The sequence below is a fragment of the Natator depressus genome, chromosome 3 (genome assembly GCF_965152275.1).
Source record: "Natator depressus isolate rNatDep1 chromosome 3, rNatDep2.hap1, whole genome shotgun sequence".
In the NCBI taxonomy this organism is placed as follows: Eukaryota; Metazoa; Chordata; order Testudines; family Cheloniidae; genus Natator; species Natator depressus.
Window position 1 is genome coordinate 75743389 of NC_134236.1, and position 14387 is coordinate 75757775.

The following is a 14387-nucleotide window of genomic DNA, read 5'->3' on the forward strand; positions in this document are numbered from 1 at the left end:
TTAGACATTAAAGGCTGTCACCACTTTCCCTGAAATACAGCTCAAAACCTAGGTTACAGACACCACAAATGCCATTTAATGAGTCCCTAAGCACTCTAACCATTGATTGACTCTAAGCCAAGGTAATCATTACAAGCCTTTATGTAAGTCACTTTGGATGAGATTTTGCATGCCCTAAAGATACCTATATTCCCATGACCTATCAGTTCATTTCCCACAGGAGAGCTGTTGGAAAGTGTGGTAAGTTCAAACAACAAGCAAGGCCAAACCAAAAACACTAGGGACAGGTGACATCGCAGAAGAACAGCAACAGCTCTGACATTCACTGATCAGCTACAGCCTGATGGATCTGCCAATAGAGTCACACAGCATCAGGATTGAACTGGGGACTTTAATGTCAAAGGATTCTCTGTGCTGACAAGGGTACTGACAACCATTGAGCACCTGTCACTAGCAACATGCAGACTGAAATGAATATAACGTTTACTTTACAGTCATGTTTCTGCCATTTTAACATGGCCATTCTGTTCAGAATACTGCCACACAACTAAAAGAATCTGAAACTATATTAGAATCAGGTGTACCTTGCAGAATGTTTATATGCTTAAATATTCAGTTTTATTTCCATAAGACCAGGTGAGGCTACGTGTTGTCATGAAAATTTGTGCTACTAAAAAAAATAAAACCACTCTACTACACTATATTACACTGTATTGCCTTATTTTGTTTTGTAATTTTGAAATATACTCAAACTGAGAAGGCAAAAGAAACCAAAATTGTCATCCATTTGTGGATAAACAGAACTACAAATAAACGTGAGCTACATTTAAAACATTTTATTCACCCTTTAAAGATATGATAATTTGTATTCTGTAGTCTCTGAAACCTATGAGAGTTCATAAACAGGAATAAATATCACAACATACTGCAACATAATATTTGGAAATCTACAGTATTTGTAATAGTTCTTCACTGAGGAAAATAAAAAGCTGAATATAAAAGACAAAACAACTTGTTAATTAGAAGTGCTAAAGGAGAACTAGTCTGCTATCTGTGTATGTATATTAGTAATATATATAAGATTAGTCTAATTTATTTTCTGTACTAAACTTTTAGAAGAAAAATGTCTGTGTTCTTGTCCATTTTTCCTCCCAGTTAAGTGTCAGGGCTTAGGAAGGGACATGTGCATCCTGGAGATGAATGCATGGCTACACAGATGGTGTCGATGGGAAAGCATCAGAAGCCTCAATTATGAGATACTGTTCTGGGAAGGTGGTCTACTGGGAAGAGATGGGGCCCACCTGACCAAGAAGGGGAAGAGCATCTTCACACACTGACTCACCAACCTAGCGAGGACAGCTTTAAACTAGGTTCAGTGGGGGCAGGTGAGTAAGTATAAACAAAAGACAACTTTAAAAGAGGGTTAGATGTTGGGGAGGGGCAGGAGGCATGGAAAATTAAAATAGGGTCATAGGAGCAACAAGATGGAAATCAGTGAGGGAATCTGCTCAACATCTTAGATGTCTACACACAAATGCAGGAAGTATGGGTAATAAACAGGAAGAACTGGAAGTATTAGTACATAAACTAAATTATGACAACTGGCATTACTGAGACTTGGTGTGTGTGTGTGTATACACACACACACACACACACACACACACACACACACACACACACACACACACACACACACACACACACACACACACGTGTTCTGAGGTCCAGAAGGAGCAGACCAGTTGAGAGTCTCTGGGTAAAGATAAAAAAAATAAAAAAATATGGGTAACCTCATTGTAGGGGTCTACTATCGATTACTAAATCAGAATAATGAAAATAACTATTTAAAAAAGGACCTCTGAGCAGATGTAATAGCATGAAAGCTTATGCTCAAATAAAATTGTTAGTCTCTAAGGTGCCACAAGTACTCTCCTGTTCTTTTTGAGCATCTAAAAGGCAATCTTCATAGAAAGACTGTATAAAGAACAATTTGATAGGGGCTCAAAAGGAAGTCCTTTTAACGCAGTTACTACTATGTTGATGTCTCAAGGAGGGGGTTCCCAGATAGGGGAAAAACACACAAATGAAGCCTTTAAAAGATCTAGCAACTTCAGAAAGGGAAAATAGGATATGATCCTGAATAGGAGGAGGATGTACTGATACTGCTGCTAAATATACCCTTAGGGATCTGATGGATAATCCCAAATGTTTTAGTGCTAGCAAATAATCCAAAATAGCAGTAACAGGGACTCAAAGGTGATGTCATGCTGCACAAGCAGAAAACCTCTTCCACTTTGCTGTATAGGTCAGTCTAGTAGAGTTTTTTCTGCTATACTAAGATGTTCTGGACTTCAGCTGAACAATTTCTTTCACTGGCAGTCAGCTAGCCAGCATTCAAGCTGTCAGATGTAAAGATGCAGGATATCGTTTTAAGATCTGATCTTCGTTTTGCAAAATCACGTTGGGTAGTACAGGTAATGTGATTGGAGGAGAATCATCTGACCCAAACTGGGGCTACCATGATCATTAAGGCTGAATCTTGCCTGAGTTCCCTCAGAAACCTTGATATCAATAGAATGGGTGGTAAGGCACATATGGTCCCTGGTGTCCATAAGATGAGGAAGGCATCTGACAGACCGCCTAGGCTCAAACCACTTCTAGAACAGAACACTTGGCATTTCTTATTCTGGTTTGTGGCAAATAAGTCTATTTTTGCACATCCTTACCTGTGAAGATGTTTTTCAGAATTGAGCCTTTGACAGTCCATTCATGGCTGTCTGGAAATTGTCTGCTGAGGTTATCTGCTAGGGCATTTTGTAAGTCTGGAAGATGCAGAGCCATGGGTGTGATTTGATGATGAATGCACAAGGCCCACAGGTGAATGACTTCTTGGCAGAGAGGGGGTAACCCTGCTCCTCTCTCTCTGCTGACCTACTACACTGCAGTTGTATTGTCCATCACCACTGGGATCATGGATCCCTGTAGCAAGGACAGAAATGCCTTACCATGTAGATAGCTCTGAGCTCTAGGGTTTCAGTGGAGATGAGCTTCCTGAGAGGACCATAGCCCCCGAGTATGAAGGTGACCTGAATGAGCGCCACATCCCTGAGTGGAGGCATCTATCACCAGTATTTTATTAGGCAGAGGTGCAGCAAAAGGTATTCTGTTGCACACATAAAATGGGTTCTTCCACTATTGTAATGAAGAGAGGACTTCTTGTTGGACCTTTATCTTCATGTACATCTGGTGCTTGTTTAGTAGGTATACTAATTGCAACCACTCTTGCATGGAGTGTTGCATGCTGTGTGACAGTTGCAGAAGGCCATGTGTCAAGATTCCTTCCCCACTCTGAACTCTAGGGTACAGATGTGGGGACCTGCATGAAAGACCCCCTAAGCTTATTCTTACCAGCTTAGGTTAAAAACTTCCCCAAGGTACAAACTTTGCCTTGTCCTTGAACCCTATGCTGCCACCAGCAAGCGTGTTAAGCAAAGAACAGGGAAAGAGCCCACTTGGAGACATCTTCCCCCAAAATAACCCCCAAAGCCCTAAACCCCCTTTCCTGGGGAAGGCTTGATAAAAATCCTCACCAATTTGTACATGTGAACACAGACCCAAACCCCTGGATCTTAAGAACAATGAAAAAGCAATCAGGTTCTTAAAAAAATAATTTTAATTAAAGAAAAGATAAAAGAATCACCTCTGTAAAATCAGGAAGGTAAATACTTACAGGTAATCAGATTCAAAACACAGAGAATCAATCCCTCTAGGCAAAACCTTAAGTTACAAAAAGACACAAAAACAGGAATATACATTCCATTCAGCACAGTGTATTTTACCAGCCATTAAACAAAATCTGTTCGCGGCAAAAGTATCACACAGATAGACAGACTCTTTGCCCCCTCCCCCCCCGCAAGATTTGAAAATATCTTGTGCCCTCATTGGTCATTTTGGTCAGGTGCCAGCGAGGTTATCTTAGCTTCTTAACCCTTTACAGGTGAAAGGGTTTTGCCTCTGGCCAGGAGGGATTTTATAGCACGGTATACAGAAAGGTGGTTACCCTTCCCTTTATTTTTATGACACCATGTGACCCAGAAGTCTGAGACATGTTCATATAGATAGCTCTGGGTGAGCTTGCAGAAAATCACAGAGGCTCACTATGGAGCAGACCCTCTCCTGTGGTAGGTAAGCTCTTGTTGAGATTGACTAACATAGCTCCTGTGAATTCTATACTTCGAGTCAGCAATAGTTGGATTTTCCTTTGGTGATCTCGAGTCCCAGTGTAGTAAAAAGCTCTCAGATCAAGTGAATGAAGTTGGTTGCCTGTTTGGGTGATCTTCCTTAGATAAGCCAATTGTTGAGGTATCGGTATACCTGGGCCCCTTGTTTCCTAATATAAGCTGCCACAACTGCCAAGCATTTGGGAAATACCCTTGGTGCTGTGGAAAAAACAAAGGGCAGGACTGGTCATGAGGCATCCCTATTCAGAATCTGAAGCATTTCCTGTGGGCCAGATGAAAAAATGTGAAAGTAGACATTTTGCTGGTTAAGAGCTGCAAACCAGTCTTGGGGATCCAGTAAGGGACTTATGATGGCCAGATTCACCATCAGGAATTTGAAGTGACAGTTAATCTGTTGGGATGTCTCCAATGTATAGATTCTGAAATGGATCTGATTAGCATACAACCTGCTGCTGTGAGGTAGCAACAGAAGAGGCAGAGGACCTTCTGTGCTGGAACCTCTGTTTCTTCCACGGTTCTGATGTTCTCTGAGGTTGTAATAATAAGAAATAGAGGGCATCCGTCTGCTGGAGCTTTGAGGGCTGGCCTATATCCTTGTTGAGGCTGATATGTATATGCTCGGTGATTGGAGGGTGGCTCTCGGGTCCTTGAAGAATTACAGGTTTTGTCAGTTGGTGCATTAAACAGTTTGTAACTTTCAAATGGGAGATCCTCGATGGTTAGTTGGACTTCCCAAAGTATTCCAGAAGATTGGAGCCATTGCAATGGAAGTGGTCATATCAGAAGATATGATAAATGAAGGTGGGGGAGGGGGAGCTACCTTTTATGGACACCCAGCCAGCCAGTTAGTTAGTTATAAACTCCCTGTTAGTAGCTGTTCTCTACTTGCTTTACCTGCAAAGGGTTAAAAAAGTCCATAGGTAAAAGGAAGGGAGTGGTCCCCTGACCAAAAGAGCCAGTGGGAAGGCTAGAACTTTTTAAAATTGAAACAAGACTCCCCTTTTGTCTGTCTGTGTTGTTCTCCCGGAGAGCAGGGTGAAGGACATAAATTTACACTGTGTAGAGGTTAAGCACAGGAGTTTATTATGTACAGCGCTGATGGAGTGTTACCTTGCTTATTAGGCTTAGAGACACTGTTAATTGATTACAATGGAATATATGGATTTTCCATGGGCGGGGCAAAGTGACGGGGTAGGCAGTTTTACTTTCCTGGATAGGTTTAGCAGCAAGACACGACAGCAGAGTAGCCAATGGTCAAAGGTTACATAATGTTTTTGCCCATGGTTTTAAGTTAACAAATTAACATTTAACTAATGTATTAGTATAAAATATATATGTTGAATTTTGATTTGGGGTTCATAGGAATGAAGTAGCTTCTTTGATTGTTTAACGGATACATATTTAGGGGTAAAAGCAAAGAAACAGTGAAAGCATATAGCAATAAAAATTGTTTTTCAAGTTGTTTATTTGTGTTTTAGGGCAAACATTGGTTTAAAAAAAAAAAGTAAAAAAAAAAGCCATATCTTATACTAACATGCTTAAGCCTTTTATAAACTCAAAATTAAATGTGCAAAAAAACCACATTTTCCTACAAAAAAACCCCCTAACAACAAAGACAGGGCTTTTTTGTTTTATTTGCAACTTTAAATAAAACACAGTTATTGCCCCCAACATTTGGTGTTTTGCTAACCAGGCATATTTTAGCAAAAGCAAGGTTATTTTGGTTATTTTGCTTTCTCTTAGCTAATTATTATTTGCTAGGCCTTTAACCTTTTAACCAAACTCTAAACTTTGGGCCTAAACACAAATCCATATACCAGGTTATTACATTAGCAATAAATTTTAACCCTTCACAGGGACAGGGCTGGAACTATGCTGTAAAAAGCTTCTTTCTTTATGGCTTGTGGACACCTCTGTGCTAACCCCCAAATGCTTTTGTTTTGCTTGTAACCATTAAGCTGGACCTCAATAAAACCATTCTTGATGGTTAATTATAAAATTTGCTCTTTTTAAATCTAGCAATAACCTAAGTTCCAATGTATTTTCTTTCTTTTTGTTTTTAATAAAATTTACCTTTTTTAAGAACAAGACTGGATTTTTGTGTCCTAAGAGGTTTGTGCACATGTTGTTTAATTAGCTGGTGGCAACAGCTGATTTCCTTTGTTTTTCTTTCTCAGCTCTTCCTCAGGCTGAGGGGAGGGGGGTAAGGGCTTGAGGGTACCCCACAGGAAGGAATTCCCAAGTGTCCTTCCTGGGTTCCCAAAGGGGTTTTTTACACTTGGGTGGTGGCAGAATCTACCCATCCAAGGTCAGAGAAAAGCTGTAACCTTGGGAGTTTAATACCAGCCTGGAGTGGCAAGTATTAATTTTTAGAATCCTTGCGGGCCCCCATCTTCTGCACTCAAAGTGCCAGAGTGGGGAATCAGCCTTGACAGAAGAGTTAAAAGCAATCAGCCAAGATGTTCAAGCCACTAACTACCCTTCAGACACTAAGGAATCTCAGCTGCTCTCTTTCATTCTGAAGCTTCTCTATGATTTGTGATTCCAGTCACATTTCAACATAAGTGTCTGAAAATTTGAAATGCACATCTGGAGGCAAGCTGAATAGTGGACCTTCCTGACAAATAAATCAAGTTTCTTCTCTTTGGTATCAGAATTGGAGGCCCTTGACGTTTAGATGTTTCATGCACTGCTGCTACAACCACCAAGGGATCCAGGGACTGGGTGGGTATAAAAATACTCAGAGTGCTTGATAACACTTACTGGCTCAGGTCCTTAGGCAGTTCTATTAACTCATTGTTGATACGCCAACAACCCTACCAGGCATGCAGAATGTCCTGTCATTTGTGGGACTTTTCTTATGTCACCTCCACTGGAATTTGTGAGGTGTCTGTCATGCATTGTAAATCTTAAAATCACCCAGCTGGCTAGAAGTAGCAGGGATCAGTGCCTCAGCAGGTGAGGAGTAAGATATTGTTGCTGGAATCAACTAATCTTATCTCCTGTTGCTGTTTCTCCTCATTGTCATGTTCCTATGGGACTGGGCTAACAGATCCTCTTGAGTAGATTTAAGATGTCTTAAAGGAGAGGGAGATCTAACTTGGGTGGGTTTGGAGGGGAGGAAGTTGTCTTAGATTTTTGCATACCCCAAGGAGCCCAAAATGGACAAGATTATATACTATAAGGGTATAGGACTGGATACAAAGAATATTCTGCATGAGAACCTTCGGGTCTGTGTTTGTATGGGCAATCCCTGGACTTTATCACACCAGTAAGGCTCACAAAAGGGAGAGCAAGGGGTATAAATGGGGGACATATCTCCCCTCTATATCAGGAACAGTAGAATAAAAAATATTCTTCCTCTCAGCTGGAGGAAACTACATTGTCTGGTGTCTAAAGGTGCTTTCAAATGCCGTTCACAACTTGAACAGAAATCCATGACAGGAGAAATGCGTGGGAAAACGAGCTGCTGTTGAGACCTTGTAGGGAGCAGAATCGGTGACATTTCCTGTTCTGCCTGGTGGCAAACAGGCCCACTTGGGGAATCCCCCACTTCTGGAAGATCATCCTGATGATCTCCGAGTGAAGGGAACACTTCTGATGAGAAAAGAATGACCTCCTGAGGTGATCCACTAGCATGTTTCAGACTCCAGGGAGATGCAGAGCTTCTAGGTGGATGGCATGCTGGATACAGAAGTACCACAGATGGAGGGCTTCCTGACAGAGGGCTGTTGACCTTGCTCCCCCTTGTCTGTTGACATAGAACATGGAGGCTGTGTTGTCCGTCAACAACTGTACCACTTAACTGAACACCTGAGAAAGGAGCACTTCGAAAGCCAAACTGATGTTCCTGAGTTCCCTGATGTGGAAGTGCAATGATAGTTCCTCCTGGGACCACAAACCCTGAGTTCTTAGTGCTCTGAGGTGGGCTCCCCAACCCAGGTCGGACATATCTGATACTAGTTATGTAGCTGTTAGATAAGTAACTCACGATGCACACAATGGGTAGAGAAGAAAAAACCACTGGAAGAAACACTTGCCAAGGCAAGATGACATTCCAGCACCGTCACTGGCAGTAAGAAGGAACTGAAGGGGATGGGTGGGGATGTCGTCGTTCCTTATACCAGTGCATAGGCATGCCACTCCAGAGGGCACCAGAGCCAGTCCCCTATGGATACCATTGAGGGGAAAACTTCCAGCACCGGTGCATGTGGCGAGCACACACACCTAACATGGTACGGAGATGAGCAAGCACTCAAAGAAGAACAAACGTTTCTCTAAAAGAGATTAAATCAGCTTCTCCTTTGTTGGCAGAACTCTAATGGCCCAGTAATTTTTGTATCTAATCAGATGCTTAAGTGTCTTTATCATTTATCATTATATTTAACTGGAGTTCCAGGTAAAGTACTCTGCTTTGTGACATGGGTGCCCCTCTGCATGGCCTATATTTATCTATGCCAAACGCAGATTGATATTAATCACATGAACTTTCCATTGTCATAAATGGGATGTGCAAGTGCCCAGGACCTCTACAAGGTTTGGCCAGTCTGCTCAGTAGAGTACAAAATTATGTTTTTTCTTCAAGCTTGGCCAAGATGGAGACTTCTCTGTACTGGACACGAGACCACTACAGCTAGAGATAGGCTAAAGAGACCATGGTTTTGCAAAGGCTTGTCATTCAAGTTTTGGTTTGGCAATTCTAAAACCAAAGTTAAGGCTGCTTCCAATCCAAGCCTTTTTTAAATTCGAGGTGCAAATGTTTTCAGATTTGTATTTAGCAGTTCTGTTTTTTTGACTGCCAGTAGTGCAGATTTACTCCATGGAAACACTACCAATCATAACTTCTTGCAAGGATCAGTGAAGGATTCAAGCGATAATAATTAGATCAGGATGACAATTATACAGATCCCAATATTCAGGAGTACTGAAGCTGCGGATTTGGTTCAGCTTGTTATATAGATACATATATGGACCATTTGCAAAATTTGGACCCGATCTGGATTCGGGTTTCAACCATTACCTGAGTTCAGGGGAGTTTGGATCAGGGGCTTAGTTCAGGCTCATAGTTGGTAAGGATATTAAATTACATCACTAGAACAAACTCTTAATAGTGGGTCATTGCCCTGTGGGGCTGAGGACTTACCCACCCATAGCAACTGCTGAGAGCTGATTAACCCTTTTCTGGATGTCACAGGTATTATCTAGTACTTTAAAACTTTCTATAGATTCAAGTACATGGAAATATATTATTGGTCAACATTTACAATGAATTAAATTCAACCTGTACACAGGGCCAGCTCATAGCTAGGGCCCTACCAAATTCACAGTCCATTTTGGTCAATTTCACGGTCACAGGACTATCATAAATCATAAATGTTATGATGTCAGATATTTAAATCTGAAATTTCTCACAGTTTGTAATTGTAGGAGCCCTGACCCAAAAAGGAGTTGTGGGAGGGCGTTCACAAGGTTTTTGTAGCGGGGGGAGTTGCGGTACTGCTACCCTTACTTCTATGCTGCTGCCGCTGGTGGCACTGCCTTCAGAGCTGGGAAGTTGGAGAACAGTGGCTGCTGGTTAGGAGCCCAGCTCTGAAGGCAGAGCCATCACCAGCAGCAGCGCAGAAGTAAGGATGGCATGATATGGTACTGCCTCCCTTACTTCTGTGCTGCTGCCTGCAGACCTGGGCCCTCAGTCAGCAGCCACCACACTCCAGCCACCCAGCTCTGAAGGCAGCAGCGCAGAAGTAAGGGTGGCATGGTATGGTGTTGTCACCCTTACTTGTATGCAGCTGCTAGCGGGGTGCTGCCTTCAGGGCTGGGCACCCGGCCAACAGCCGCCTCTCTCAAGCCACCCAGAAGTAAGGGTGGCAATACCGTGACCCCTAAAATAACCTGGTGACCCCCTGCAACTCCCTTTTGGGTCAGGACCCACAGTTTGAGAAATGCTGGTCTCCGCCGTGAGATCTGTGTCGTATAGGGTAAAAACACACAAAAGACCAGATATCGGGGGGGGGGGGGGGGACACCAGATTTCATAGTCCGTGATGCATTTTTCATGGCCGTGAATTTGGTAGGGCCCTACTCATAGCATATGCACCATTCAGTCCCACTGAAACCCTATTTTGAGAGCTTAAGTAGTGCATGAAACTTATACTGCAGCTGTGCACAAGGGTGTATGTCACTTAGTGTAAACAGAGACCTGAACAGATAAAGGAAAAATATGAAGTCTTTGTGGACTAGTGTTAAAAAGCAATCTCCATCTCCCATTGAGGGAACAGATTTGGTACTAAGGCTGAGGCCAATCCACCCAGATTGGCAGACCAACCCTAGCCAATGCAATCCTTGGTTGTGTAAATGGGAATAAGAAGGAGAAGGCAAGTGATTTTACTTCTGCATTTGGCATACAGTTCTGGTGTCCACATTTTAAAAAATATGTTGAAAGAGTGGAATGGGTGCAGAAAAGAGCCACAAAAATTATTTGAGGGTTGAGGAAAATGCCTCACAGTGAGAGACTTAAAGAGCTCCATCTGTTTCCAAAAAACAAAGAAAAAAGACATAGGTGACTTGATTAAAGTATATAAATACCTTCACAGTGAGAAATACTGGATACTAAAAAGCTCTTTTATCTAGTGGAGAAAAGTATAACAAGAACCAATGGCTAGACTCTAAAGCCAGAAAAATTCAAATTGGAAATTAAGCACAGATTTTTAACTGTGAAGATGATTAACCATTGGAACAAACTACTTAGGGAAGTGGTGGATTCTCCATCTCTTGGGGCAAGTTCTAATTTTCAAGGATTTAGTCTCACCCGTCACAGCTAAGGTCCTGGTACTGGGAATCCCCTAAACTAATATAAAAATCTTAATTTATATATACTTGCTAACGTGCATAAAACTAATATTAAATGTGCTAACTACATGTTACTACTATAACTAGCTTGACAAGCAATCGTACAGTGTGCAGAGTAAGCAAATCCTGCTGGGGTTCCATCTCATTGCCACAGGTGTCAAGGAGTGATTGGGCCCACTCCATCCTCAGTGCCTGTCAAGCTGTCTGGAGTGGCTCAGGAGTATGAGTACCAACCTCAGGGCAGACTGTTAAAAACCAGGCTGTGAATTCTGTACTTAGATTTCACCAAGTATCAAGTGTGAACTCCTCAGGCACTACAGCAGCCTTAACATGGAGTCACAGACAGTCCCCTTGGGTACTCCAATCTATCTTGCCACCTAGGTGGGCTTGCTTTTGATATAAGGAACCCCTTACACAAAAAATCTCAATAATATTCAGGTTACCCCCCCAGTCCCAAAGGACCTGTGCCTTACCCCTGGTCAATTGTACCTAAGATCTTAAACCAAAGACAACATTTGTAGCCAATCTTCAATAAATCAACGAAAGATTTATTAACTAAGAAAAATATGAGTTCTTTACAAAGTTAAAGTAGGTCAACATATACACACAAATGAATTACAGTCTTAGGTTTCAAAAAGGTAATAGAAGCTTCTACAATAAGCAAACTCTGTATGTCCTTTAGAGCTAACCCAGGCCAAACATTGTGTATCTTTTATTTATGCTTAGTAATCCTTGCCCCTCATAGTCTAAGCAGCATAGAGATGCAGTTTCTTCCTGTCAGGGATTTTTATTCCCTTCCCCCAGAGTCCAAGCTGAAGGGACAAGTCCCTGTGCACATCTCCTCCTCATGTGTGGTGGAGGGTGGGGAGCAATCAACAAAGTCTTTGTTCTTTGATGTTGCACAACGGCTCATTTGGTTTCAGTGGGCTTTCTTGGTGGGCAGGGCCTAATGTCTTCCATAGGAAGCCAGCATTTTACATTAATTAATGCTCCTTTCCTGTTTGATGACTTACATAATTACAGAGGATTACAATGTAAACATTTAATATAACGTTATAACATGGGGTACAGATGTTATAAGTGAGATTAATACATGCAGCATCGTATAAGCATTACATGAAGTCTAATCACTAACCACATTCTTACAAATTTAAGATCTATTTTGATAATACTAACCACAGGTGAGCCAGACTGGTTTCCAGCTATATATCTGTCTGTGTTCAGTTAAGGCCTACAGGATGTATGAGGACATCAGAGATGCAGGTGTGTCCCCAATGGACACTACTACCAAAAAGATCTGATCTCATGTGCATGGGGCACATGTACACTAGAAGATGAATCCATGAGGACAATAATTCAAAGAACTATACTGCTATAAGAATGCTCCTTTTTGAAATCTTCATGAATTCAGTGTAATAGGCAAGCTTGGTGGTCACTCATGATCCCCCCTCAAAGTCTGAACAAGATGGCCTGGAAGAAATGAAGGTTCTCAAAACTGAATTAACGTGTACTTCCTATAAATTTATTCAATCTCAGTGGAACATTTACACTTAAAAACCCATAGATGTGAAAAGATTCATCCTCCCAGTAACGTACATAGTATGAATCTTCATCATACATTGATACTAAATAAGGCCCTTAACAGTGTAAGTTACATCCACTAAAACAAGTATACTCAAAGGATATGTCTGTGATACAATCAGAGGCATAACGTACAGCTCACGTAGGTGTACCCACGCTAGTTTTAATCTAGCTAGCTCGTTGAAAACTGCAATCAAGATGCAGCAGCATGTGCAGGACTGACTCTAGGCACCAGAAAAGCAAGGATGTGCTTGGGGCGGCACAATTCCAGGGGCGGCATTCTGGCCATCTTTTTTTTTTTTTGCTTGTGCAGTAAAAAACGTAGAGCCGGCCCTGGGCATGTGCTTCAGCACAGGCTGTACAAACCTATCTAAACTTTGGGTACTTGCATTGCTAGCCCATGCTGAAGCTTGTATGGCTGCATCGTCAATGTAATTTTTAACAAGCTATCAAGATTAAAGCTAGTGTGAGTATGCCTATATGAGATGCAAATCACACCTCTGATTACAGTGCAGACATATTCAAGGTTACTACTAAGTTGTTTCCCTTAATTTTCCTCCACAGTTGTCTATGTATTATACATTTTATATTACTTACTTGTACTGTAATTACTTATTGATATAACGTATGATATATGCTCATCTGTCTTCATCTCATGTGCCCCTGCAGAAATCACCACCTCCTCCTTCTCTCCCCAACACCAAGGCTGGGTACAACTGAGGTTATAAGCAGATTCCACCCATGTCTGTTTTGAGCCTGGGGTTGCCAGGATGGTTTTATAGACTGTGTTATACCACTGTCTCCTTAAACATCCACAGCCCCTCTCACCGTGCACTCTTTCATAGAGAACAATTTTAGGCAATCAGTATGGGGATCATTCTAGCAACATGGCCAAACCATTGTAGTTGGTGCCTTTTGATGACTGTAGTCACGCACTGCAGTTTCAGTCTTCTATAGATGTCATAATATCTTAAGCCTATCAAGCCTTGTCTCATCTAGGATCCAATGCAGTTTTCTCATTTTTAGAGCCCTACCAAATTCACGGCCATGAAAAACATGTCACGGACCGTGAAATCTGGTCTTTTGTGTGCTTTTTACCCTATACTATGCAGATTTCACCGGGGAGACCAGCGTTTCTCAAATTGGGGGTCCTGCCCAAAAGGGAGTTGCAGGGGGGTCTAAAGATTATTTTAGAGGAGTCGTGGTATTGCCACCCTTACTTCTGCACTGCATTCAGAGCCAGGCGGCCAGAATGCAGCAGCTGTTGGCCAGGCACCCAGCTCTGAAAGCAGTGCCCCATCAGCTGCAGCACAGAAGTAAGAGTGGCAATACCATACCATGCTACCCTTACTTCTGCGCTGCTGCCTTCAGACCTGGGTGGCCAGAGTGCGGTGGCTCCTGACTGACGACACAGCTCTGCTGGCAGCAGCGCATAAGTAAGGGTGCCAATACCATACTATGCCATCCTTACTTCTGTGCTGCTGCTGGCAACAGCTCTGTCTTCAGAGCTGGGTTCCAGGCCAGCAGCCACAGCTTCCCAGCTGCCCAGCTCTGAAGGCAGCACTGCCAGCAGCAGCCACGCAGAAGTAAAGGTAGCAGTACCACAACCGCCACTACAATAACCTTGCGACCCTCCCGCCAACTCCTTTTTGGGTTAGTACCTCTACAATACAACACCATAAAATTTCAGATTTAAATAGCTGAAATCGTGAAATTT

The 14387-nt window shown here is 42.3% G+C and overlaps 1 protein-coding gene across 2 annotated transcripts in view; it reads right to left on the bottom strand.

Moving 5' to 3' along the window:
• FBXL4 (F-box and leucine rich repeat protein 4) overlaps nucleotides 1-14387 on the bottom strand; it is a 120313-nt gene that overhangs the window by 17797 nt on the left and 88129 nt on the right. The window lies entirely within an intron of this gene.